We start from the raw sequence: 22,028 nt of genomic DNA, 5'->3' as shown, positions 1-22,028 counted from the left end.
AACTGCTGAAAATGGTGAGAAAATAAGCTCCATGGGTAGTTGCAGTACAAGGATTTTGGAGGGAAGAAGGAGCGAATCCCTCACGTGGAAGGAGGGATGTGGCCCAGCTTTTCAGGTTAGTGGGGACAAAGACCATGGCTGCAGGAAGTCTTTTCCCACATCGTGTTCCCAGTCTCCGTGGATGTGGAAGCTGGATAAAGGGGTGTGGGGTGAGGACCTGTGCAGGAGGAGGGGGGGGTGTGTGCCTGAGTCCCCTCCCTGCGGAGAGGGAAGGGCAGGCTCAGCGCGGGAGCTGCTCGTGCCTGACCAGAGCCCAGGCAGGAGTTTTGTTGTTGCAGGGAGCCCGACTCATTTGCAGTGGTTACCCCTGCTAGAGCAGCACTGGCTGGTTCCTTGTACAAATGGAGCTCCTGCTGGGAGCGGAGTCGTTCCACCTCAGGCTCACAATAACATTGGCTCTGTCCCGCCTTGTGGATGTATTGATGGGATCTCCTGCGAGCACAGCCTTGCTTAGAACCAGGATTAAGAGGGAAACCGAGCAGATTGCAGGGTATTAACAACTTGTTCGCATTCCTGGGGTGGAGGGAAGGGACGCAGAAGTCGGGCTGCTGCGATTCCTGGTGAGGAATGTTTGCTTTGTGGTGCTGCTGGACAGGCACGGTCCCAGCACAGCATTTGAGGCATGAGGCATCTGTCAGGCTTTGGGACACCTGTAATTGCAATTAGCAGCAAGCAAACAAAAAGTCACGGGGCTGGAGGAAGGGGGGCAGAGTTGGAGGGGACGTGATGGAGTGGGGAGGTGGATGTGAGCGGCGTGGCCTCTCCTCAGCACGGGGAGCGTTGTTAAAACACCCGAGTTCGTTTTCAGTCTGTCCTGGTGATCAAAGCCAGACAAAATGGGATTTTCCTGTGCACTTAGGGGGACTTCCTATAAAAGGACTGCGTGAGGTTTGTTTATGAAAGTGCAAACCTGGAGAATTGCAGGGAGCAGGAGTTGACAAAGGAGCGGCAATTTCTGCTTTTCCCAGTGAGAGTGCGCTCGCAGATACACGGACGGTGTGACCCCAAAAACACCCGGAGCCGCTGTGCACGGAGAGGGAGCTGGTTTGTTGTACCACCTGTACTGCACTGTGTTCTCTTAGCTGTTTTAATAGCTAATTAATCTTGATTTGCTTGGATTTAAGAGGTTTTTTTTCTCTTTTGGCACATATGTGCAGCCTATTATATCATAAATCCCACACATTTCAGCAGATGTCATCCTGATTGTTCCCTACAGCACAGCATCCTACTAGGGAAACATTCAAGGTCAGGAACTTGGATTCTTTAACCACTGTATTCGAGGAAGCCGATTTATTGTTCTGTCGCAGCAGAACGGGGTAATTTCTTTTGGACCTATATCACATTGGCAGCCAATCTGGAGAGGTCAGAATTGCCTCAACGCTGGAGGGTTTGTGGGTACATTAATCTGTCTTAATAAATTAACTGTTGCACCCCACAGATGCCAGCACAGGGCATTTCGGAGTATTTAATGCTTTTATATTCCTCTAGAAGCAGGAATTATTTTTGTGCACTCAGTGTTTCACCTGGCTCTCCCATCCTAAAATCGATACAAGTATTCCTTGTCCTATTTCCTTGTGTCTCTTGAAGGGTTTGAAGGAGTTTGCTTGGGGCTGGAGGAAGTGACCTTCGTATCAAATAATCCTGACGTGGCGAGTTGGGGCTTTGGGTAGCTTTCTTGTGGCTATTTGTGCTGTGAAAGCTGAATAAAAAATTTGCAACCGAAAGTCTTAAAAAGTGAATTAGGTAAGTGTTGACTGCAAAGAGCCATTAGCGTGTCCTCAGCGTGGGATGTGCCTTGTTTTTCCTTGCTGCTTAATGTATAGCTGTGTCTGACCTTCTCCCCGGGTTGTTTTGGTGGGCCTGTGAAGGAGATGTCAGGAGGAAAATGTGAATTAAAACATCTTGCATAAGGGAATGACTTTCCTGCTCTTCTCCAAAAGGGAAAAACCCCTGAAAATAAACAAAGATGGAGAATCCTCTCTTAGTTTGCCATCTCTAATACTTCTAGTTCCTGTTTCCTCTTGCTTCAGTTGCAGTACTGTAATTTTTTCAGGTGTGTGTGGTGCTGGGGCAGTGTGTCCGTGTGTCCTGCTCCGTGTCCCTGCAGGAGCTCTGGAGGTGCTGTCACTGCCTGGCTGCTCCGAGCAGCATCACACCAGAGCTGGGTTCTGTGTAAAACTCCTTCAGCCCCAACAGCTGAGTGTTCCCTGAGGTGGGATTCCCTTCCCAGGTAAAACAGAGTTTATCTCAGATGTTTTGTTAAGTATAAGTAGCTAAGCCAAACTTTGTAGACATTCCAGTTCTCAAATCTCTCTGTGGTTCGAGTTCAGAAGCTTTTTATTTCCCTTCTCAGAAATCTTTGGGGTGTTCTTTCTTCCTTACAGTCTGTATCAGGTTTTTCGAGTACTTAGTGCTGATCAATGGTTTTATGACCAGGAATTGCTGGGCTTTAGGGCTCCTGACAAGCTCCTGGGCGGTGCCTGGGTGCAGAGCCTGTTGTACAGCACAGCCCTTTCACAAGCAGAGTGGGCTTGTGGTCATGTTGACAGCTTGACACTGCCATGGCAGTGATTTGTTAAAGCTTCCTCAAACACCCCTGTGAGCAGAGCAGACAAAAGGGAGGCATGGGCAGGACCTCCCGGAACGAATTGGGATTTGAGAGGAGGCTGGGTTGAGAGATCACTGCGGATGCTGGAGCCAAGAGAGGCGCTTGGCACCAGGGTCACGATGCTTGTGCAACAGAGAGGCTTGATTCATCTAAATGTAGTGTTGCAAAACATACTTCTGAGCACTTGGTTTATCCTGTAGCAAACTATAGGAGGAGAGAGAGAAATCTTAATGGGAGAGGGGAGAGAATACCGGCAGTGTAGGCTGGGAGGAGCCTTAATAAAGGTGGGAGCTTTAGCAGGGGCTCCTGAAGTGGAAACAGAGCTCTGAAGTGTTGAGAGTAGAGCAGTCCTGGGCACTGGTGGGTGCAGGAGGGCAAGAGATGGCTGTGCCCAGCCTGGGGAGCTCTGAGTGCTGCTGGCACAGCTCCCTGCCCTGCAGAGCCTGGCTGCTCTTTGCTCAGGGTGACGAGGACTCGCTGGGAGTCAGAGCTGGGATCTGATCTCTTGTGAGCTGTGAGTGGCTGCAAATACGACATTAATGGCACGAGCACAGGCAGAGCTCTGGCAGGAGGGAACTGCTCTGGGAAACACGACATCAGGGTTTGAATTAAAAGTGTGATAAGCATGCACAGCGTTCTGCACGAGTTTTGAAGATTTTCTGACACAGATGCATCAGTCCTACAAGTACGTGACCCACTGTCACAGACCAGCACCAGTGTCCTTGGCTGCAGGGAGACTCGGGGTTAGAAGGCACCCAGGCAGGAAAACTGATTTAATACAGAGTGGATCTGTGCTGGGGTCAGAGGATCAAGTGCCATCAGCTCCTTTCCTGGCCTGGAAAGTGCTAAATTCTGTTAGTGTCCTAAATTCATGGGGCCTGAGATCTGGTAGGCGAAGGTGAGTGGAAGGAGAAGTGCTCCAAGTAAACCAAAATACTCCCATTTTTTAAAAATAAAAAGGCTTGTGAAGAGAGGGAAAAAAGATGCGTCAGGGTGTAGTTTGTAAGAGTGGGTGTTGCTGTGTCCTCACGGGAGCTGAGCTGGGGTTTGGTGTGTCTGCAGGGAACAGGAGGGACCCAGAGGGGGAAGAAGCTGTAGCTGGGCACAGGCAGCCAAGGGCAGCACCCTCTGTGTGTGATCCTCGGGAGGCTGCTGAGCCCCAGGGAAATGGCCAGCCCTGAAGGAAAGCAGCAGTCTGATGGGCTGTGTTCTGCCTGTGGGAGTCGGTGCTCCTGGGGCTCTTCCCCAGTTAATTGTTCCCCTTGCAGGAGAGAAGCTTTGGGGTGAGCTGGTTGCAGTTTTCTGGTACCTGAAGGGAGCCAACAGGAAAGATGAGGAGTGATGATTTCTGAGGGCTGGAGGGACAGGACAAGGGGGAATGGCTCCCACTGCCAGAGGGGAGGCTTGGATGGGATATTGGGAAGGAATTGTTCCCTGTGAGGGTGGGCAGGCCCTGGCACAGGGTGCCCAGAGCAGCTGTGGCTGCCCTTGGATCCCTGGCAGTGCCCAAGGCCAGGCTGGACATTGGGGCTTGGAGCAGCCTGGGACAGTGGGAGGTGTCCCTGCCATGGCAGGGGTGGCACTGGATGGGCTTTAAGGTCCCTTCCAACCCAAACCATTCTACAATTCTATGGTAATGAACTCAATCACTGCCTCATTTCACCTGGCTGCTCCTGGGGGCCGGAGGGAGGGTGACTGGGACACTGCAATGGGGGACACTGGTCATGCCAGGCACTCATTGGCACCACAGGCACAGGGAGACCAGACATGTGGAGTGAATCACTCCGTGGTGCTGTGATGCTGTTTGAACACCCTTTTTTTTGTGTGTTGAGTGCAGAACTGACAAAACGTGGCAGGGAGGGGTCTGTGCAGAACAAATCGCTGTGAATGCAGCTCCTCACACGTGGGGTGTTCCCCTGCCTGCCCTTTGTGTCCCTGGCACCTCTGCCAGCTCCTGGCTGCTCTGGGGAGCTTGCCTGGGGCTGTGTTTTCTGTAACAGCTTGCACAGATATTAATTTGAGGGAATTTACTCACTGTCCCAAAACTAAGAATGGAATAATTGCCCGTTTCCTCAGCTTCTGATGTGCAGCAGAAGATGAAGGTGCATTGCTGGTGTTCCCCAAATAATGCAGTATCACAGCACAGCCAACAAACACCGTCCCTGCAGTATCTCACCAGAGCCCCGTGACTGCAGAGGGATTTTGGGCTGATTTCGGTGCCCCAGAGTTGCTCCAGGGAGTGAAGGATTTGTGCTCTGGAGTTGCCACCTGCCCTGCCCCTCTGTGTGGGCAGTGCAAGGTGTCCCAGAACTGGTGCCCAGAAGGTCACTCAGCTCCTGCCAGCTTTAGGTTGGGATTATTGCCTGGGGCTCGTGGTTTTTACCTCCCAGATCAGTCCCAGTCTGGAGGAGCAGTGGTGGGCTCAGTCCTTGTCCCGTGCTCCCCACGGCCCCACACATTATCGGGGCTCAGCCTGCCCTGGGCATGCTCCATCCCTTGGTGGGCCAGCTCAGACACAGGGAGCACAAAGGGCAGCTCTCCTTTAAATCTCCTTCAAATCAAACTGTCCACCCTGTGTTTTCTGCTGCTGACATCCAAAGTGAGCACACCAGGATCTCTCCCATCCCTGGTTTCAGTCAGGAAGCGAGGCAGAGAGCAGCTGAGGAATAAATACTACCTCAGATGAAACTTAATCTGTTTTTAAAGAACTCCCTCCCACTGAAATAGAGGGATTTTTTGCCTTGTTTTTTAACAGTCCTCCCCTGAAAAGCCTCTCCTGGGGTGTCTCTCATCCTCACTTAATGATGTTGAGGTTTTTTTCTTTTTTATTCCAAGTTTCTGGAAGCTCCGTGGTTTTCCCTGTTACACGTTTTTAATTCAAAATGCCTCCGTGAGCCTTTCCTGTTCCGAATCTCCAGAGTACTCCATGGGGGAAAATTTAAAAAATAACATGTAAGCTTTACATAATTTACTATGAGAGTAATTGGGTTTATACAGCAGTTCATAAACCTTTAGCTGGTAAAAATCAAAGTACCTTAATCTCGAAAGCAGATGGGGAGATGTCACGGTGAAGGCTTATAGAGTTTTCAAAGACAAATTGTTTAATTCCATCACTGCTAGGAAAAGAAATAGTTCTGCTGCTCGATTGAAAACAGAAACATCTCAGAAATTAGACTTTCTTCGCTTTCAAGCATTGTTAGCCTGACAACAAAGAAATCCAAAGAAGCTTGGTGGAAAGATGTGATGGGGTTCCAGTTTATGAGAAATGAAAGGCGAAAGCCTGTAAACCACATTTTACTATTCTTGGGGAATTTTCAAGTGCCTTTCCTGCGCTGCTTTCAGGCCCTGACACTGTGTCCCAGCCATGTGTTTGGTGTGAATCAGTGAGGCATGGGATGTCTGCAGGTCATTTCCTTCTGTCCACAAAGGTGGCCGGGCTGGCCACGGTCCGTGCCTAACGACGGGAGCGGTGAGTGTGGGATGCTGCTCCCAAATCCCACTTTTCAATGCAGCCAAACAGTTTGCAGGGGTGGATTGAAAGCTGGGAGCCATGCCTTGCCTGTGTAATGAAGGCTGCATTTGTACCCCCACAGTAATGCTGCTCACAGGCCAATCACTGGTATCTGGCCAGCACATCCCCTCCCAAGTGATGGTCTTGCTTTAGTCCTAATGGACTGATGAGATCACCTCTAATTTGTGTATCAAGCTGGTTTGTATCACATCGTTCAGGAAAAAAAGAAAGGGGGTAAAAAACGCCACACAAACCCAACAAAACCCTCTTTATTTTTTTTTCTCCCTTGCTGGACTTCAAAAGGTTGCATTATACCCAGTGTGCTGTGCCCTGTGAAAGCTCAGAGCCATTACCTCAGCCAATAACCAGCAGAAAATGAGCGCCTGTTTTGGTGGGGGCTCGTTTGCTCCAGAATTATGACAGTGCTGTCAGTCCAGGAGGAGATTCCTGGAGATGGTTGCTCTGGTGGCTACCTGGGCTGCTGACTCGGGCTGTGGTCTGCTCTCAGCATCCACAGGTGCAGCATCATCCTCCTGTGGCCAAGGGAATGAAGGAGACTTGGAGCAGGAAGCTTGAAAAGCTGGTGGGTGACAGCACAGAAATAGCAGAGGAAGATGCTGAGGTGGCTCAGGGAGCTGATAGCAGAGTGTGGGGGGTAACAAGGTGCTCCCACACAGTGTTTTGAGTATCCAGGTACAGACACCACAGCACTTGAGTCATTGGAGAAAAGCTTGCTGTGTTTTCGTGCTCGTTGAGGAAGCAGCCAGGAGAGACTGAGTGTGGATTTAGTAGCTGTGTGTGTCAGCAGGCTGGCTGGGTCACAGGTATGCTTCTTACAGGGTGAGGGGATTTCCTGGCAGCCTTCCTGCAGCAGCAGAGCGCTGTGGTGATGCTGTTAATTCAGCAGAACTGGATGGAGCTGGTTGTGAGGAGTGTTTGTCCAGTTTTTGGAAAAAGAGGACTCAGCCACGGCGTTCAGCAGTGATGGACTCGCTCCTGGTGGGCTCAGAGCAGTGGAGACACAGGGAACCAGAACTGAAGGGATAAAATAATCCTCAGAGCCCAGCACACAAAGCTCTGCATTGTGTTTGGGAGGGAGAGAGATTTAATAAAGTGCTTTGGTATAAAGTATAAGAAATAATGGAATTGGGCTGTTGGATATTTGGGAAGTGAGTGCTGACAGAGGAGTGAACCAAGCACAGCACTGGTGCTCAGTATCTTCTGTGCATCAGCCAGGCCTTTCTTCCAGGTTGTTCCAGAGCTGAATTAATCTCAAGTTTGTCTTTTTCCAAAACTGCTTTCCCTCTAAAGGAAACAAATTATTGGCAGAAATGGATTTCTTTTTAGCAGCTAACTTTTAAATCTAAAAACCTAACCAATATATAATCTAAAGACCCAACCAATATATGCTGCAATGATCAAAAAATGTTACATTAACACTTCTTTATGACCTCAGCTTAGACACTTGGTAACATGCTGTTGTCCTGGGGCAGTTTTGATACTTCTATTTTTATTATTTTTACTCTTCTACACCCTTTTGTCGCTGGATCAGTTTTGCATATTGCAGTGCTGGCATTTGGATTTCTCTTGAAATCTGGCTGGAGGAATTTAGATCTTTGGAGATTAACTTGTCCCTTTCTATCTCCTTGCTTGTGTCCCCACGCTCACGAGCAGCAGAGTGGGAGCCCAAGGGAACAGGGAGCTGGGGCTCCCAGGGACTGAGCATTCAGCTCTCACAAGGCACGTTTGGAAACCGCAGTTTGCTTACAAAATCAGGGTGCTGGCTGTAGAAAATGGTGCAAAATTCAACTCTGTAAGTTGCTCTCAGTGGGCTCTTAGGTGTCTGTTTGGGATCAAACCCAGGTAAGTGATTCTGCTTCAGTCTGAGGTGTTAGATGAGGTTGGTTTGCTCTCTGAGGCAGCAGGATTCACTTCCAAAGTTGTCTTGGGGGCCGCCTGCATTGTTTTGGCTCTTTATGCTGCCTTTCTTGCTGAACTGGGCCCGCAGTTAATGCTGAGTTTCGATTTCCATGACAAGTTCTCCTCTCAGAGATTTACAGCTCAGCTGCTTTGGTTTGCCAGGCTAATGCTGTGGAATGCAGGTTGACAGTCCAGATGTGAAACCTTTCTCCTCGGAAAGAAAACAAAGGATTAAATGCGTTTTAAGAGGGTCTGCAAAAAATAATTTAAGGCTGAGGCCCCGAACCCAACATCTGAAGCCTTGAAATACTGCTGGGGATGTGAAACTTCAAAATCCGGACACTTGGAAGTGTGGCCAGGCTGTGAGTTCCCTGAGGCTTTTGGAGCACCTGACGCTGCCTGTCCTGGGGCTTCCCAAGGTTTTACAAAATGTCAAGTAATCAAATTGTGCACCTTCATGCAATCAGTGCAGGTTAAAGAGTGGTTTGTGTTTTGCCCCTGCTAAAAGCTGTGTAGTGTGGGGACAGCTGTGGGTGCTCACTTGAAAACCACCACGTTTCCCTGATTTTCACAGCTAAAGATAGTAGCTCATGTCTTCTGATTTGACAAACTGACAATTGTCCTGCTCCTGTTACTATTCCTGAATTATCCCTGTTTCCAGGGGGTGCGGAGGAAGGCCCAGGTGGTGCAGGTTTGTTCACCAGCATCCCCATTGCAGGGGGAAAGGTCTGACCAGGGTGCAGGGTCATGACTGAACTGGGAAAGGGTTTAATAGTGGTGTTTAATGTCCAAAACATCTTTTTTAAGAGGGAAACACAATGGCCTCAGCCAAGCCATTGAATGGGATCCTTTGTGCTCGTGAAGATTTGTACAATGCATCTACCCATGAATGCCCGCTTCGGTTTCAGAATTATTTGGGTTGGAAACAATGCAGCAAGAGTTCATTGTCCCTTCAGAAAAATGATGAAAACATCCAGAACTTTCTCCTAGCCCGTATGGGAAGAGCAAACATGAGGAGTCTGTACTAGCAGATGTCTTAAAATTGAGCTTGTAGCTTCAAAGGTAGAAAGGGCAGACCTTGCAGGGCAGGTCATGCTCAAGTTGCCTTGGGAAATATAATGGAGTTTATTGGGATTTATTAAAACTGGAGTTGTAAAGTAAAACGCTTGTGGCTCTTTTTTTGGGACTAATAATCCTGTGGGTGTTCTCTTGTGGTCAGGCTCAGGAAGCCTCTGCAGAGCAGCGACTTTGCTGTAGAAAAGGCACGTTCTGTACTCTCAGGTATTTGATATTTGTTTTGTTCAGAAAGGTCTCTGCCTTTATTCCAGGTTGTGGAACAACAGATGAGTACAAGTATGCTAAAAAACAGGTTCAACAAGTGATAGAAATGGCTTATGTTTTTCCTAGGTAAAAATCAGGAAAAAATTAAAAACCCTGGGCTAAGCCTGCCTTTTGTAGTCTCAGAGTATCTTTTTTTAAAGTGGGATGTCCTAAACGGAGCAATTAGGAAAAAACAACTTTGAGATTACACACATAGAACTAGGAGTTAATTTTTTGCCATATATATACTCATTTAAAAAAAAAAAATTACAATCTCTTTGGAAACAATGCATTTTGGCTAATAAGATGTTGTTTGGTGTTCAACTCTGGCTGCTGCAGTCAGGTCCTGTGCTCCCTTGTTCCCATGCACTGAGGGCCACCAGAGCAGTCCTGCACAGTTGCAGGCAAAGCACAATGAGCCCCAGTAATCTCTGCAGGTTGATAAAGCCTCTGTTTGTGCAGCTTGATAAAGCAGAGGCTCGAGGTTTCCTTCCTGCGCTGGGCTTTGTCACGCTGGAGTTCAGGACTCGTGTGTGGAGATCAGAGCAGGGTTCAGGCACTCAAGGGTCCCCAGCCTGGTGGCACTGACCCCTGAGCTCCGGGCAGCTCGTGCCAGTGAATCTCTCTGGGCCCTTCCAGCAAATGGGCTGTGGAGAGGAGAAAATCACAGAGGAGCGAAGCAGCTGTGGAAGGGTTCCCTCTGGGTAACAGCCTCCCCTTGCTCTGCAGAAATCCGTGGGCACAGAGCCACCCCAAACACCAAGTGTTCAGCCACATGTGCAGAAAATCCACGGGAGGGCATGTGGAAAGTTGGCACAGCTCTTGGTGGGAGGAAGTGGGAAGAAAGAAAATCATTAGCTAAGGCTAACGGGGATGCGTAGACTCGAGGTTGTCTTATCTGTGGAAGTTCTTCTTCCACCCTTTCTGTTGTTTTAATCACTTCTGTGAGTAATCAGAACTTTTTCCATGCCTGCAGACTGGGAATGGAATATTTTTGAGCCATCAGCTCTGGAGACAGGTTTCTCTGCTTTTGGCCTGTCAGACTCCTGGGCAGGTGGCCGGGCAGGCAGGACACTGCGATGCCAGCGTGATCCAAGGAGTGCCATCACTGCAGGGCATCTAATTCCTGCCATTTGCCCAGCTCTGAACATGTTGTTAGGCAATGTATTCCTCTTGCTAATTTACTCAATTTATCACTGATTCCAGTAGAGCTTGATGAAGGATGTCAGCTGGAGATTAGTCCCAGATGCCTGGGTTGACCTTAGCTTTATCAGCTGCTTTCAATACTGTAACCATGAAGCACTTGCAAGTTCTCTGGTTCCTCCCATGATTGATAGCCCAGTTCTGGAGTGGCTTTCCTCCTCCTTTGTGATCCAAGAGGATAATGCCCTGCAGCTGTCCACAGCATGGTGCTCTTGTGGTGAGCACTCTGATGCTCTGCTGGCTCCCTCCCAACCCGAATGTTTATTAACACGGCAGTTGTGTTCTGCAGGCCTGACATCCCGCTGATACACGGTTCTGCCTTCTCCTCTGCTCTAAATATCTTGAGCAGAGTGAAACGAGTCCCTTAATGCTGAGGTGGGGCTGAGGTATTTTAGGAGGGGTTTACCTGTGGATGTGCAGAGTGGATGGACAGACCAGCAGAACCTGTGGCAATCAGCTTCTAGCACTTGGCAGAGGTGTTTGGTAGATATGAGTGGGGTTTTGGGGAACTTTCCTGGAGTTCTCAGCTCCTGTGGGTGTAAGGGGTGGGCTGGTGAGGAAGATCTGTCCTGCTGGCCTCGTGACCTCTTCTGCTGTGTTTGTCACTGGCTGTCAGCGCGTGGGAATGGGCTGCAGGGTGGCATCTCCCCAGGCTCTGTACATTAGGGTTCAGAAGGTTGTGTGGACTCCCAGTATTCAAGAAGCTGTGGGAATTCTGAGGCTCATGGCAGCCTTCCCATGATTAAGAGCCAGGACTTGACCAGTGGAATTTTTTTACCCTAAATTTTGCATCTGCTCCTGCCTGGTGTTGGGGTTCTGCAGAGAGTATTGATGGGGAACTCACCATGTTTTGAGTCACTCTTTCAGACACAGCATGTAGGGTCAGGCTGCTCTGGCTGCAGGAAGGTGCTCATTGGGTTTCTAAAGTGCATTTTCATTTAAAAAAAATGAAAAATAAACACCAAGCCCCACCTTCCTTTAAAGGGTGAGGGTGCTAGGCCATGAGCTCTGTCCTGCATTGGCCACCTCATGAAACCCTCCCGAATGTGGTGGCTGCTGGTCCTTGTGTCTGTGCCACGGCAGAGGGGCACTGGCTGCTCTGAAAATGAGTGAAACTGGAGGGACAGGAAGGCACCCTTCAGCCAGAGTCCCTGGAGTCAGCACCCATCCCTGTTCTGCTCCTCAGGCTGCAGTCCACGCTTTGGTCTCCAGTTGTGCAGGAGCACTGCTGGTCATTTTTTCCAATCTTCTTTAATCTGTGTCAAAACCAAGAGCACTCAGTCTGCAGTTGCTGAATAGTTCTCCATTGTGGGGCCGTGGCAGCAGTGAAGTGTTTCACTGGTTTGGAGCTCCTTAATGTGAGAAATGGGGGCGTTCTCATGGCTTGGAAATGGCCTTGAAGTTAACGCTTGGGGGACGGTGTGGTCCTGCTTTTTGGATTGAGTTTTCTTTCACCGGAGTAGGAATGAGTTTATACATCCTGCTCAGCCTGCTAGACATCCCAGGAATTTCAGTATTCCTTTCTTTGAAGGTGTTGGCCATGGAGCCGGGCAGTTCTTCCCAGGCAAGCTGAACAATCCGGTGATTTTTCTCCTGAGGACAAAATGACATCAGTCATTTATAACCATCCCTTTAATCACTCTGGGGCTGGGGCTGTCTCGTGGGCACGTTTTGAGAAATGAGGTTTATTGCATTCAGAGGTGTTTGGGAAACTCCTACCAGGGCTCCCTTGTCCTGGAGGGAGCAGTGATCCATCAGTGGTGGATCCCACGTGCTCCAGGGCATCACAGGGGTGCTCAGGACCCCGTCCCAGTGCCTGGCCAGGGTTTAGGCACGATGGATGGATGGATGGATGGATGGATGGATGGATGGATGGGATTCCTGCAAGGGGGTTTTTGGCAGAACTCCTTGTGAGTAAACCCTGAGCAGGCTGTCGAGGGCATCCTCTCATTGAGGCATCAACTGTGGTTGCTCTTGCAAAAATAGATGAGAATTGTTCTTTATCTCATGGCAGGAAGATGTAGATCTGGGTTGAGGTGGCTGCAACCAGAGTAGATGAGATGCTCTCCTCACTGTTCCATTTCATGTCCACAAGGATTGGGTTACATTCCTGGGGTGGCTCCACCTTTTAGGAAGTGTAGGAACAGGAATTGCCAAGGAGATCTTAAAAGTGGCAACAGCTGCATGGAGAGTATAACACAGGGTTTTAAATTTTTTTTAAAATGTTTTTGTTTTGGTGTTGGTTGTTTTGGTTTTGGTATTTTTGTGGGGTTTTTGGTTTTCTTTGCTTTGCGAAATGGACTCGAAACCTCAGCTTAGGGTGTTCAGTAGCCAAACAATGTTTCATGGGGATTTGCTAAACCACCTTAGGAAATTGTGGCAACTGATGTGTATTTGTAATGAAAGCTGTTGATATCTATGGAAAAGGGTTGCAATGGTGTAAAAACTTGGGAAACATAAGAGTTGCTAAAAGAAAGCAGGGGTGAGTGTTACCAACAATTTCTGAAGGCAGTATTTTAAAAAATGCTGCTTAGATTTTGGATAAAGGGAAAACAAACAAATGGGGAGTCTGAAGTAGCTTCTGTCCTTTCATTTTCTGCTGTAAGTTTGCAGAGCACAAACACATTGTAGCAGGAAAAGTGTTTTGCTTGGCAGGGATTTATTATAGCCATGGAAGTGGCCTTCCAGCCTCCCAGTGCTCCAGGCTTTCCTAGACATGCAGATTTTATGGGTATTTTATCTATTAGCAGGATTTCCTTGCTTTTTCCCAGAGTCACGTCTGTAGGAAAATAATTTGATGACATTGTCCCTATAACTTGAAAATTTTGCTGGAAGTTTTGATAGTCTGGCCCCAAAAGCTCTGTTTGTGTTGTTGGGGCACTTGGGTTTGGGATTTGAATAAAAATGAATATTAATTACAAGTGCAGAGAGCCCAGTGAGTGCTGTGAGCTTGCAGTGCCCAGAACAGTGCCCTGGGTGCGTGGCACTGGGGACTTGAGCCACTGCTGTAAACTGGAGGCAGCTTTTTATAATTCCTACAGGAGTATTTTTGTTCTAAAGGGCTGTTTGATCTCAGGTGACTGTGCTGCTGTGCCTTAAGCACGGTGAGTAAAAGGAAGGGTCACTTGTTGGGAGCAAAGGGGAGGAACAAATGACTTTACACTCAAATACTTCCAGGGAAGGAGACTTTTATCTCCTCGCAGATAGCTGGGACAGGAAACTCCAAATGCCATATCATGTGAGTATAGTTCTTGCCTGCCTTGTATCACTGCGAGTTCTCAACACATCTGGGCTGAGAGCAGTTCCAGTAACATTCAAAAGTACTATTTTGGTTGGCACACTGGGGCTGTGGTAGATGCCAATTAGTAATGGCTCTTGGAAACAGCCTGCCTTGAAACTGTCCCTGAACCATTCCCCGGAGAAATTATTCAATTAAGTACAGCTAAAATTAATGTCCATGGGTTTTGTTCGAATCAAACAAAATAAGCAGCTGGAGAAGGGAAAACTTCTCAGTGTGTGCTTTTAAAATAACAACTCTTAACTAATAACTGTGTGAGCTGGAATTGATAGCAGTGTTTGTTTTCCCAGCGTTGCTCTGTGGCTGTGGATGAGCTGGGGAGGGCTTCCAGGGCTGATATCCTTGGATGGTTCTGTGTCACCTCCACGCAGTCTCCAATCACCATCTGCTGCTCCTGGACCTGCTTTGGAGGGGATGAGGTGTTCTGTGTTGCTTGGGGGTATCAGAGTTTGACCCAGATACAGTCAGATATTTTAGGATGGATGAATGCAGCATGGAAGGTGGTGTGTGGTGGAAGCAGTGGTCCTGGACATGTCCTTGGAGCAGGTGGTGAGGTTTTCTGTGGCAGAACAAGCAGGTTCCTCTTGTTCTGGCACGTGTTAGCCCTGAGAGTGGTGAGGGTTTGGTTGGGGGGAAGGTGTGGGCTGGTGCTGGGCATTCTGAGCTGGGTGCTGGGGCTGCTTCTCACTTGCCACAGGCAGGCAGAGGGCACAGGGCTCTGGAGCAGCTCGTTTTCCAGTCTGTGCCTTTGTCATTGCTGTCAAGAACTTGGGGGAGCAAGAGCAGTCCCTGTCCTGAAGGAGTTGCTGTTCCTCTGGAAGAATTCCTGAGGCAGAAGCTGGCATGGCCTGGAGCCTCTGTTGGGAGGAGCAGGACCTTCTGCCAGGAAAGCATCCAGTGCCTCGGGATGTGACCTGGGCATGGAGCAAGGGCTGGAGCTGTCACCAGCTGTGAGGGCAGAAGAGCTGTCCTTCCCTGCCAGCTCTCCTGGACACTGCACACAGCTCCTGCCCCGCTCCTCTGCCAGCAGAGCAGGGACGGGGAAGGGTGAGAAATGTCTTTGTGCCACCTGGACCCTATGGAGCTGCAGGGGAGGCACTGGGGGTGAGATCCCCTCTGGCCTCCCTGCAGCTCTGGCACCGCTGTGTTCGCCTTCGTAACAGAAATGTTCATGTAGGAATTACAGATCCAGTGCACATCCTGACACATTCCCAGCAGGAGCCCAGAGAGAACTTCTGAACCCGCCTGTCCCCAAGGACCATCAGGATCCCTGTTAATTAAAAGAGCTAAAGAGTGAGACAGCTGGAACACGGAGGAACAAGTTGGTTTGACCCCTTGGACAAGTTTGTATTTTTTGGGTTTTTAATGCTTACAGGAAGTTCTGCCAAAGAAGAGATTAAATGTCCTCAGTTAAATTTGGGATGGTGGAGGGAGGAATCCTGGTCTTTGCTTGAAATGCAGAGCTCATCCCAGCAAGGAGTGTCGGTGTCCCGGTGTCCTGAGCAGCACCGAGCGTGGAGCACTGAGCACCACTGGGGTTCGAGGTGGAGCTGAGGGAGGAGAAGCCCAGGAGTGCACTCCTGTGTTGCCTTTGGCACAGGGAGCTGCACACCTCGGAGGGGCTGCAAAATCCAGGCACGGCTGCAGCCAGGGAGAGAAATTAGGATTCCTGGCTTGTGTTTTTTACTGTGTTTTTTCTCTTTTCACTCTGCCTTGACGTTACAGCTGGCACATCGTGCCGAGGTTCTTCAGGTTTCTGATGCACTCACATTATTTGTAGTCTTCATTTCATAGCCCTGGCACTTGGAACAATGCTTTGCTTTCTTATTAACATGTAATTATGGGGTTTGGACATATAGAGGTTGGCATTTCCTACGTGATTCATTTCTTTGGTATCCAGCTCTTCTCCTGAGGCACCAGAGACCTGAAGGAGGGAGGGAAAGCCTGCTTGGCTTTTCCACTAAATTCCAGCCTCACTGTAATTGGGTTTGTGTCGGGATTTTAGTTCTCTGTATGTTTTCTTAAGGCTGACTGGAGTCTTCCATGACTCAGTGGGGTAGGCCATGGAGGTGCATTACTCATCGATAAATGCTATTGAGTGATCCATAAATTTCAATCCACGGAAAATCCAAACAATTCTGAGGAGACGTTTGGTCAGCAGCACCGCTCTGCTAAACTGATCAAACCCCAGGTCTGTTTCTCTCTTCCAGTGCTGAATTTCACGTGGCCACTTTCTCTTGGCTTTTGGGTTTCTCACTCCACAGACAGAACGGGTGAGGTCAAAGATGGAACTGCCAAAACCAAATGTGGCTTTTTATGCATTTTAAAGAAACCAACCAACCAAACAAAATCAATTAGTGTCTAGTCATGTATGCAAGCAGAACTCTAAAACCTGTTTCACTTCATGGGAAGAGATGATCATCCTTCCCAAGGAATTCCATGAGTTAAGGAGAGGGATTAAAAAAAAAAAGCCCTCAGAAGGGTGGTGCAGCTATGTGGGACATGGGGAGAGACAGGGAGTCACAGGATGGAAAGGAGCCAGGTTATTTTCCTGCCCTTGAGTGAGGAAGGAGTAGGGAAACCCCACATGGTTTCCTGCAAAATGAAGCATAGAGTTCCTCATGCTCTCTGCCTCTGCCTGGCTTTCACTCCCGTAAGGAGCTGCTCCTTTCTCCAGAATGAGGTGTTTAATTGCTCAGGAAGGAGCTCCTTAACAGGAGAAACGTCTCGGGGGGCCCGTGGCACTGAGAGGGCCGGGATCAGCTCCGTGCTCCGTGTCCCTGTGCCGCCCCTCCCACTGGGGCTTGTCCTCTCCGAAGTGGCACCTTTTTGGCTGGAATGTGCACCTTGATCCCTGTGCTGTCACTCGGCGTCCTCGCTGCTGTTGGGGCCATGCAGAGGATGGTGGAACATTAATTTGTGGTGGGATCTCATGGCCTCACAGTCGATTTGCTCCTCTGCCCTCGGGCTGGAAAGGGAGGAAAGACGGAGTGGCTGGAAGAGCTGGAATAGGGGCTCCTGCTCTCTGGAGAAGTTTGGGCTCCTCGTTTTGTTGGCAAAACAGAATTTCATTTGGTTATTCACTTCAGGCTGGCCAGGGAGGACTTCCAGCACAAAGGGCACCCTCGAGGAGGTGAGACGCTGGCGGGCCCGGCCTGCGGAGCGCTCTGGGATGGGCTGGTTTGGTCATGGCTTTCCAGGGGAAGCTGTTCCCTTGGAAAACTTCTGGCCAGCTGTAGAAAGACTTGATGGCTGAGTTGACACAGAAGATGGGGCTGCCAGAGGAGTCCCAAACGGATGGGAAGGGTTGTCAGGAATGTCAGCAGAGAGGTTGGGGATGTGGGAAAGGCAGCTGGGAGTGCTGCTGGCGGAGCTGTGGCTGGACTGGGCTGCTTCCCGGGGCTGTGGGCAAACCCAGGGCCGGAGCTCGTGGCCTTCTGAGGGGAAGCAGAGGAGAAAAGCAAAAGGATCTGTTTGGACAGCGCAGGCTGCTGCGGCCCCTGGCTCGGCTCAGCTGAGGTTTGCCCTCCCTTCCTGCAGGGATGAGTTACAGCTCCAGCCTGGGGGGCTCCTGTCCCATGGGAGGCACTGAAATTATCCATGCCGTGGCTGGAGAGAAGCAGAACCAGCTTTTTACAGGAGGTATCGGTGATTTCAGGAGTTAAAACAGAACATTTCTGATTTTCATGGCAGCGGCGAAGTCTCTGAAGAAAAAGGGAAATGAGGAATGAGCTTTTTTTTTTTTCCTGAGAAATTCCTAGGATCCCATACAATTTCTTCTGCTCAATTTTTTATCATCTGTCTTCCCTTGGTGTCCTTTGCATAAATCTTTATTTTTTTAGCTCTTAGCACATGTGGTTTCAGGGATGTGTGTAAATCCACCCTTACTGCTGCTGCCAGGTGGTTGTTCCCTGCAATTCCAGGGAAGGATTTTACACCCTGGGAGTGACTTTTAGCACAGTCCTTGTGAAACCACACACACAAACACGCACATGGATGGACCCCAGAAACTGGGAACAGCAAGATGTGGTACCTGTGTGGCTTGTAATGCAGCTGTTTAATTCATAGATATTAAAAATCATCTTTCTTAGCCTTTCACAGAATCCCAGAATGGTTTGGGTTGGGAGGGACCGTAAATTTCAGCTCATTCCCACCCATCTACCATGGGCAGGGACACCTTGCACTGTCCCAGGGTGCTCCAAGCCCCATCCAACCTGGTCAAGTGATTTTTGTATTCATCTGTATGGGCAAAAATTTGTTTAATGCAAATTATTAAACAAAACTAAAATTTATTTGGTGTTTGGTTTAAAAAAAAAAAAAAAAAAAAAAAGGAGGATTTCCTCACTGTGCTCAGGCTTTTTCCAGTAAACACCTCTCTGCTTCCTGGGAGGCAGGGTTACCTTGGAAGGGGAGAGGGCTGCACTTCCAGCCTCTCCCACCTCTTCCTCAGGGATGCTTCTTCTGACCTGGACCCACGCTCAGCCTGCTCTGCACTGTCCAAAACACATTGCCTAAGATCAAAAACTGCTGCTGTGTGATTTTGAACCAAAAAAAAAGTCAAGTATTTCAGCATATATCAACCTACATTTTTCCTGTCATGTGCTGGCTTCGCTGCTCCCTCCTTGCATGTTTTCTTTGTAAATCCCATGTGTGGAATTGGTGCCGGTGTCCCGAGGGCTGCCCTGCCCTGCCCTGCCCTCGCCATGGCTGCAGGAGCCAGGACAGCACTGCAGCCACACTTGTGTCCCCAGAACAAAGACCTGCCATGACTTTTGTCCTGCTTTCAGGTATGTCTGTGTTGACCTCAGATCCCACCATTATTTTGCTGTCTGACACATACCTGAGGAAATCCTGCCCTTGCTGAGGGCTCCATCCCAGATTTTGGAGTTTGGCTCACTGGGAAGAGCACCCAGATTTGTAGGGACAGGTGGTGCTTCCCTGCCATTCCTGGCAGGAATGAGGTGAGGAGACCTGGAAGTGCCTCTGCCTTCCTAAGGGGACCAGACACTTGCCATGGGGAAGGTTGGGCTGCCTCAGCTCCTGCTCAGCTCCTGCCTGGCTGGTGGCTGGCACTGCAGCACGGGGACACGTGTGCAGGGATGGGGACAGCTGTGACACTGGTGTTGGAGCAGCCCCTGCTGATGGAGCAGCTCCTGGCCGAGCTCACCTCCGGCACTGACCTTCAGACTGCTCCCACTTCAGCTCCGAGTGACTCTGAGTTTAGTGCTGGGGTTGGGCACTGGGTTTTTATCCTCTGCTTCAAGATCCTGCTTCCCTGAAAGGAGACCTTGGCTAAATTTGTGCTCCTGGCTGGGTTGTGGTTTGCAGTGCTGTGTTACAGGAGTGTCCTTTGGAAGGTCACCAGCAGCCAGCCTGCCTTCCCCGTCTGCTCCCTCCTCACGGGGGCACCTGGCTCCTTCCCTCTTTTCAGGTCTCTCTCCATCTCTTTTTAGCCTGTTCCTTGCATAGCCAGCTAAATGGGCGGTGATAGAACATGGAATTGCCAGACTGAAGGGCAGAGGGGGTTGCAGGTGGGTCAGGAGAGGTGGGAACCTGTGAAGTGTCTGTGCTCTGAGGACTTCTTTGGCCATGGGTTACTTGGTGCCCACCTTAGAAATTCAATACTAATTCTCAACTCTGCCATATCCAACATTGATTTCCTTTGCTTTGGAGTGGGGGGAAATGTTTTCATTTCCAGGGAGGTTGAGCACTGCCCTGTGCTTGGGTATCACCACAACAGGGGGTTGGTGGGTGCAGACGATGGATGGGTGGGTGGGTGGATGTTTCTGTGCTGGGTGTTTTTGGTTACAAGGACACCCTGGCCTGGGGAACCTGCTGGGCTGGACTTCTGGTCCAACTGGGAGACCCTTCCTTCCCATTCCAGCTGCTCAGAGCTCCAGGTCCTGCCGTGAGCACTCCAGAATTCTCTAGGTCTCAACTGTGACATCAAAGGGGTGGGTGCTTGTTGAGCTTTGGGCTGTGTGTTGGGTGAAGTGCCTGCTCCCCTGGAACCTGACTGTGTCACAGAACATGTTTATGTATCTATATATGGAGAAATGCTTCTTCCAGGATGTCCAGGGCAGCCCTTTGGTTCAGAAATGAGTCCTGCCAGGGGGATGGGAAAGGAGAGGCTCTACAGAGAATCCAATTTGCAGTGCCTTGGGCTTTGAAATGATGACAGAAAATTTTCCTGCTCACATTTGTTCTCATTTAGCTACAGCTTGTTCACCAGGATGTTTTTCAAGGAGGGTCTGGTCAGTGTTGGCAGAGGAAAGTCTCCAGTTTCCCAAGCATGCTTATCACTTTGTCCTTGACAACGATGGGAACTTGCAGCACTTTTTTTTCATGGAGAGGCAAACATGAGCAGTCCTGCCCTTGCAGGCAGCATTGTCCTGCTCTTCCTGTGTGCTGAATCACGCAGGACAGATAAAGTTTCCCCAAAATATTGTTGGCTTTGCAGATGTCAGACCTGGGAAAGTTGGGTGGAAGGGGGAGGAGAGTGAATATCTGAACTGCAAACTGAACAAACCTTGTAGCTCAAACAAAATGCCTCCCATCCCTTGGGAAAATCTGTTTTGTGTAGGGTGGACAGTACTGAGTATAATAATATTGATGAACAATAATTTAAAGTATTGCAAACAGCTTTAGAAACATGGAGGGTTTGTGTCTGGAATAGAACAGTATTGGTGGGGTGGATGGGACGGATCCTGAGGGTAAAACACAGGGAACTGGTTGATGTTTGCCCTCTGCCCTCCCTTCGTGGGGATACAGGGGTGGTTTGGGCTGCAGGACATGAATCAGGAGCTCATGTTTTAGGAAAGCTGTATATTTTCAAAGTACAGGATTTTTTAGCTGCTGCTATCATTTTACATGGGGATTTGCTGGGGATGACAGAGTGTTTGTGGAGCAGATGGAAACATGCACTGGAGGGATGATGCTTCAATGTCTCAGCTCTCCGGGAGAGTAAAACCTCCGTGCTCCGTGTGCCTTGGACATTTCCTTTGTTCCTGCAGAACTTTGATAATTTTACGTGGTTTTTGTTATCTCTCTGTACGATCAGAAGGGTTTTATCTGTATGTGATACAGTGCTTGTTCCCTGATAAGACTGAGAACATAAACACCCTCCATAACAAACATCTGGGGCCTGAGGGAACAGCTGGAGCTGTGTCAGGAGAGATTTAGGTTGGAGATCAGGGAAAGGTTCTTCCCCAGAGGGTGCTGGGCACTGCCCAGGCTCCCCAGGGAATGGGCACGGCCCCGAGGCTGCCAGAGCTCCAGGAGCGTTGGGACAGCGCTGCCAGGGATGCCCAGGGTGGGATTTGGGGTGTCTGTGCAGGGCCAGGAGCTGGACTCATGATTCTGGTGGGTCCCTTCCAGCTCAGGAGTTTCTGTGATCTTCTGCTGAGGGAAGATGAATGATGGAGAAAACCGTTCCCATTCAGTTCCTGGTGTCAGAGGGATGACAGCAGGGAAGCTGCAAGAGCTAATGTCACGCACTGGCACTGCTCTTGGAAGGACGAGAGTTCCTTGCTGTCTCACAGGGAAGTTTGGGAAGTACAAGGAATGCCCTTGTCACTGTCCTCCCCTTTTTCCTTGCAGAGACATTTGGGAAATCTTTTGTTTGAAGGAATACAGTCAAAACTAAAAAGGCTTAAGAATAAGGGCCCTGTCCTGTTGACGGGAGTTGCATTCTTTAAATGTTCTTTAACCCTCTGCCATCATCCCTACAGGGTTATGATCCATAAATTTGGGCAGGATATCACTTTATCTTGCTAACTGGATGCTGTGTGCTCTGACTTCTGCTTTTGTTGCTTAAGGGCTGTTGAACCCAGGGTTTCCTTGGGGCAGAGCTGCAGTGCCAGGACCTGCTGGGGTACAGAGGAGCTGAGGGCATGGCCACTGTCCCCAGCCCTGCCTCAAAGGCAGGCAGGACTCACAGGGATCAACAGTGGGGAGAGTGCTGGAAGTGTAAGCAGAGCAAGAGGCTGTGCAGCAGCACTGAGGGCTTGGCTGCTGTCCTCTCCTGGTTTATCATGCACGAAGGAAGCCTCTCCTACCTGCGGCGCCGAGGGCAGCCAGACGTGGTGTGTGCACACACCAGAAGCACT

The 22,028-nt window shown here is 49.5% G+C and overlaps 1 protein-coding gene across 3 annotated transcripts in view; it reads left to right on the top strand.

The window, feature by feature from the left end:
* The window catches only part of STX8 (syntaxin 8), an 87,659-nt gene that overhangs the window by 32,419 nt on the left and 33,212 nt on the right, over window positions 1–22,028 (top strand). The window lies entirely within an intron of this gene.

This window comes from Corvus cornix, chromosome 18 (genome assembly GCF_000738735.6).
Source record: "Corvus cornix cornix isolate S_Up_H32 chromosome 18, ASM73873v5, whole genome shotgun sequence".
Lineage (NCBI taxonomy): Eukaryota > Metazoa > Chordata > Aves > Passeriformes > Corvidae > Corvus > Corvus cornix.
This window is presented reverse-complemented; position numbering and strand designations above follow the sequence as displayed.